A 6,177-nucleotide genomic window follows, 5' to 3' on the forward strand; every position below is an offset into this window, starting at 1 on the left:
GTACAGCATGAGCTTTCATGAGCTTGAGGTCACTTTATCAGATGCTGTGAAAGGACAGCATCTGGCAGCCATGCTATATTTGTTTCTTGATGTACTACCATCAGGAATCCTCAGAGTATACAATCTGGACACACCTTCTCCCACCAATTGATTTTCTGCATTCTGTTCCCAGCATAAACTGTGTGCAAAGGTGTGGGGGGAGCACTGAAAAGTCAGGGTGACTCTGGTATACTTCTGTGCTATGGAGCTTTTCCATAGACCTCTGCAGCCCCTTAAAAGCTCCATGCAGACTAATAGCCATATTGTGGAAGTGGTTACAAGGTTTTCTAGAGCATTCAAAATAGGCAAATCATTTTTAAAAAACATACTGTCTAGCTCACTGATTCTCAACTAGGGTGCTGTGGTTAGTCATGAAATGTTAGCACCGTTAAATGTGGGAACATGGTTCACAAGATAAACTCAGAGATTTCAAGTAGGAATTCATAATGTTAAAAAACATCCTAACCTATTGTGGTTTTTCTGAGTTCTATGCAACAGAAGAATTGTTCTATTATTTTTCTGTAGTCAAAAAAAAAAAAAAAGTGAAGGCTAAGAGCTGGGATTTTCTGAAGGGCATTTTCATTGGTCTAGCCCAACCCATAGCAGGTATATACTTAAATGGATTCCAAGTCGGGTTTGAAGACAGTGAAGGTGACAAGGGATTAAATGAGGTAGGTTTCTAACAAAATATTTCCTCAGCACTGTAAATATATCTTGTTTGTTCATTTAGCAAGCTACTGTTGATCTGAATGTTGTACTCATGGTCTTGGCTATGTTACATGACTGAGCACATAATCCCACAGGAGGCCTGGGAGGCATAAATGTGCAGCAAAATTGTACAGATAGTACTCGCACTTACAGCGGGTTACGTTCTTGGAAAAGGTGCTGTAAGTCGAAATGATGTAAGTTGAATATGGTTTTTCCCATAGAAACAATGTTATAATAGGGGGTTATGTTCCTGACCAAGGGCCTGATGCCCAACTGTTTATAGAAATGACCATAAACACCATATTTAAATCAACTATTTAATCAACTATAAATGATATACACTGTACAGTACAAAGCTTTCTAAAGTGTACTGTATATAAATAGATTAAACAGAGCAATGTAGTAACTAATCGCATAAAGGAACCAACACCTTCATCAGGGTTATGGAATTCAGAAGGGCTTCTTTCTCTTTTATCAGCCATTTTTAAGGACTAAATATATATAAAAGCTTAACGTGCACTAAGAATCCAAAGAATACAAGAAACTTGCATGCTGGAACACATCAGGAAGCAGAATGACTGGGTCATGTATGTACGTCTGTGCGCCGCCATGATGCCGTAAGTACGAGGATCCAGTGCTGTAAGTAATAACATGGGTGTAAATGGCGGAGCGCCACAAGTGCAAATCACCATAAGTCGAGGATATTTGACATTTTAGGATGTGTGGATAGGAGAAGCACTTAGACAAGGTGTTCCATCTCTGTGGGTCATCCACAGCCCTTACAACACATTATTCAGTAGATACTTTGAAGAGCAGATACTGTATAAAGAAGAAGCTGGACATAAGTCAGTACACAGTCCTGAGTTTTAGAAGCTTTATACTGTAAAATAGCAAAGGATAGATAAAGAAAATGAGGACATGAAGGTAATGACAGATGACTTCCCTGCTATTCTAGTTGATAATAAAGGGCTGAAAAACCAAATTGGTGACCTGGAAAACAAGATCAGATTAAGGAATGTCAGATCAGCGGGGGGATTCCTGAAGGCGTGAAGGTAGCTGAAACAGATATTTTTGTCCAAGAAAATGGTGGTGTTGGAGTTGAGTAGGAAGTATTTGGCTTTTATTACGGTATGTGCATTTGTTTTTGGGAGGGACAAAACCTCAAAATCCTGATTTATAAATTGCTTAAGTATAAACAGCACTGAAAACATCATCTCTAATAACACTGAAATTATTTCAACTGTATCACCAGGGACATCCAGATATTAGGAGCTTTGGCCCAGATCTTGAAGGGTATTTAGGTGCTAACTCCCATATGTAATGGGGACAGTATAGTAAGTTCAATATAAATTAGACAGCATAGGGAAACAAGGAAGATGTGCCATAGCTCAAAAATATACCCCTTTCCTCATGCTGTAAGACTTGGCTACTAGGAAATAAGACAAGAAACACACAGACCTGTTATACTGGTCAGGAAAGGAATATACAGAACACCGTACTGAGCTTTGCACACCCATGTTTACTGGTTACCCATTCAGGAAAGAAAATGGCTGTTGACAGCAGAAAATTAAGAAGACCTGGTTTCAAAATACCATGATTAAAGATTTATGTTTAAATTAGCCAAATAAGTTCTTGACCAGAGCTGAAGAAAAATTGTGCAATATATACATTTTATTCAACAGAATCTTCATCATTTAAGGATCCTTTGAAATAATTTTAAACCACTTTACTGTAAAAAACAAAAACAACCCCCCCCCTCCCCCCAGAAACAAAAACCCCCCAAATCACTCTCACTCACACTCTCTCTCTCTCTCCTCTCTCTAGGCTTTTGGTTAGTTTTCCCACCAAGTTGTCTACATGCTGACAGCCTATTCCTTTGTATCATGTTTCAGTTTTGTTTCAGTCCTAGCTTTCTGACTCCATATTTGTATTTCTCTGTTCCTTATATTAGTACTTTGTATGCTATAGCTTGCTAAAAAAATGCAGGTCTGTACAACTTGGCTTTGAACACTGAAGAAGGCAGAGTAGAATGGCACCTTAGGCCACGTCCACCTGAGCATGGATGTTTGTTTCCCTGGGGACAAGAAGCAGTGGCACACCTTGTGCCACTGCTAGTTGTCCCCAGGGAATGCCTATGCCACGCACGCTCTGGTGCATTGCAACTTACCCCAAGTAGGGTAAGGAAGGCTGGAGGCAGCTGGTCCCAGCAGCCTTACCTGGATTCCTGGGGGCCTCCTGGGGCTGCAGCAGCAATCCTGCTGCTTGGAGCCTAGACAGCACCCAGAGCATGACTTTGGCTGGCCAGGCTCCAGTTTTGAGTGGTGTGCGCTGCCCTGCTTTTTTTTTTGTACTTGTTTTTGACCCCTGGATATTCAACCTCTTTTCCTAAATAGTAAATGCTTACAGCTGGCTATCCAGGGGTCAGCCCTTCTCTTAAGAGAGGACTAGCAGGACACCAAGCTTATTTCTTATGTTCCCTACTGCAAGGTTTTTGCTGCACCTTTAACAATTATTACTTGAGAAGCCTGCTTAAGATTAATATGTAAAACTTATAAATTTTGTACAATTTATTACTCAAAGTCTGGACTTGCAGTGAGCCCTACTGCTGGCCTTATACAGTCACATATGAATATTATTATAAACAATTTGTTTACATCAAATAGCTTCCGATCTGTAGAAACTCACCTCACCTTTCTCTTCCTCTTGGATGTAAATCCAATACAGTTGTCAGAAAGTGATCATAAAATGTTAAAATAGATTACTGAGACAAAGCCAGTTAAAATAATTATACAGGTATTTGAGCTAAAGGAGTATTTGAGTTAAAGAAGAATAAACCCCAGCTATAAGCATTTAGTAGGGCTGTGCAAAACAGCAACATTTTGTTTTGACTTCTGTTTCACCGAGACAGTGTTTTGTTCTGAGTTTTGTTTCGTTTTGAAGCGCTGTTCCATTTTGTTTCATCAAAACCATTTCGCCGTTTTGACGTTTCTCCCATAGGCTATAATGGAGAAGCATGAAACTGCCTATAATTTCATCATTTCTTGCCTCATTTAGATGAAACTTGTGGGGATGGCAGCCCCTTTTGAGGCCATGAAGCTTGCCAAGTTTCAAGGAGATAGGTGCAAGGGGTTCTGGGAAACTGCACCTCAAGTTGCTAACAAGCAAAACTCATGTCACTTGTGCGTGTGTTAAGGCGCAGCAGGGTGAAAACTGCAGGCATAGTAGCCCCTAATGAGGCCATGAAGCCTGCTAGCTTTCAAGAAGATAGGTGTAGGGGTTTCTGGGAAACTGCACCTCAAACTGTTCAGAGCAAAACTTGTGTCCCTTGTAAGTGTGAAAGCATTGAGAGAGCTCAGTTCAGACAATGCATTTTATGCTGTTTTTTTCTGCCCCTCCCCGCAAGCACTGGGATTGGAAGAGACTTCAGGGAAGGATCACAGCCACTGGCCAGCTACGCAGTCAATATGAGAACAGTCTTTCCCCCTTCCTCTCCTTAGTTTCTCTTTAGCTGCAAGCAAGCGCAGCTTAAAAATTTGAAACATTTCAAAACTTTCAAAATGTTTCGACTGTCCTAATTTCATGTCAAGGCTCTTTTGAAGCCTTTTGTTTTGACCTCGCTGTTTCAAGCTTGAAACGAGTCGAAACAGCATTGAAATAAAACAGCTGGCGAAGTTCTGCACAGCCCTAGCTAGCATTTAGGAAAGGAGGTTAGACTCTGTAAGCATAGTGACATAGTTATATTGTAGCATGTTGCCTAGGAAAGTCTTAGGAGCAGAAAAAATAAATTGCTTTATAGAATATAGATTTTAGTGAAGCTAAAAAGTTTGGTTAGGTTAGAGTCCAAATAGGCCTGGAATTGAACAGGCAAATATTATGAAGCAGTATCATGAGAACTGAAAGCAGGGCTCTGCTGATGGTTTGAAGCTTTCAGCTCTGAGAGTCTGGAACTGATAAAGAGTGTGCCCTCGGAAACTAAAAAAGCCACAGCTGAAGAGCTTTAGACACAACATCTCTTAGGTCCAGGTGTAAATTGTATTCTCTTTTTAATGGTTGGGAGGGTAATGAGACACATTTTATATATTTGACATATCATTGTTGCTTATTAATAGGTATACTCAGCCAAGTAGCTTAACTAATGGAAAGAAAAAGTATATAAAAACAGATTTTGTCTTGGGATTGGGATGTTTGATTTGAAGTGCATCCTGGCACTCTGCCAGAATCCACTCATCCATTTGCTGTTTGAACTGCTGGATTAATTGTGCTTTGATAAGGTGGTGTGTTGCTTTTATGATCAGTTATTCATTGGTTTTTATGATAACCACATAGAAATCATAACTTAGAAATAAAAGTTATCTAATAAAGATTTACTGAGAATTTCTTAAATATCAGCTCTGTCACTCTCAAGTCTTTCAAGGTCTTAAAAAAAAAAAAAGAAGAAAAAAACCCTTTTTAACCTGAGTCCATGCTAGTTGAATTCAGTGAGATGACAGCAGCATAAGCACTTTAACAGTGAAAGTGAAAATAGTCAAATTGGCAGCAATCATTAATATTTTGGGGGCATTTATGTTTATTTTGTGCAGAAAAAGCTTAATTCTATTTTCATATCAGTGCAAATTCTAGTGCTATAAATTTAATCGCATCACCATGAGATCAGAATTGCTGGAGGAAAAAATAAGCCTATGCTTATGGCACTAGACAGGAATTTGGAAAAATCAGTTTCATTTCCCATACTCCCACAGATTTTCTGTGTGAATTTGGGCAAGTCACTTAATCTCTCTCTGTGTCTCAGTAACATATATGTGTGACGTGTCTGTCTTTTCTTTTAATATGACAAGCTCTTAGAGCAGGATGTGTCTTTTACCGTGTATATGAAATGTGCCTGGTACAAAGAGATGCTGTCTGCACTCGGACCTTGAGATCCTACAGTAGTACCAGGAAGTTGCTCCTCTTTCATTCTGGGGACTCCAAGCAGATTTATATTCTCAGCGGTTTCTTCAAGCTGAAATAATAATAAATTCAAAATCAATAACAGGGCCAGATTATTCACCCCTACTCAATCCTTCCAGCTTTTATTCTCCCATATCTTTCTTTACATAAATAAAGTCTGAAATACTGTGTGTCTTTGGGCTGGCTATGTGACTAGCAAGAGCTTTTGAACAGACCAGTGAGTAGCAATAAAATGTATCACCTATTAGGTTGAGAAAAGTATTCAGCTATGCCCAGGTAATGACACAGAATATAAAAGAGGAGATTCTTTTCTCGCTTTCCCCTGGAAAAAGAAAAATACTCTTTCATTTTCTTGGTATGGCCTTAAACCTCTGCTGGATTGCTGCAGACAACCAGGATTCTCGGGGAGAGAACCCTGAACTGGCATGAAAAAAGATGACCTGTTGGATTAGGCACAAGTCAGGACTAGTGGGGAGGGAAAGA

At 39.6% G+C, this 6,177-nt stretch overlaps 1 long non-coding RNA gene across 1 annotated transcript in view; it reads right to left on the minus strand.

Annotated features, from left to right (window-relative positions):
* Window positions 1-1,329: 1,329 nt before the first annotated feature.
* Window positions 1,330-6,177, minus strand: part of LOC102372092 — a 4,992-nt gene continuing 144 nt past the window's right edge. The window contains exons 2-3 of the long non-coding RNA XR_325049.1: window positions 5,609-5,746; window positions 1,330-1,384 (exon numbers count right to left, since the gene is read on the minus strand). This is a non-coding gene — a long non-coding RNA (uncharacterized LOC102372092). The remainder of the gene's footprint in view (window positions 1,385-5,608; window positions 5,747-6,177) is intronic.

Source organism: Alligator sinensis, unplaced genomic scaffold (assembly GCF_000455745.1).
Source record: "Alligator sinensis unplaced genomic scaffold, ASM45574v1 scaffold910_1, whole genome shotgun sequence".
Lineage (NCBI taxonomy): Eukaryota > Metazoa > Chordata > Crocodylia > Alligatoridae > Alligator > Alligator sinensis.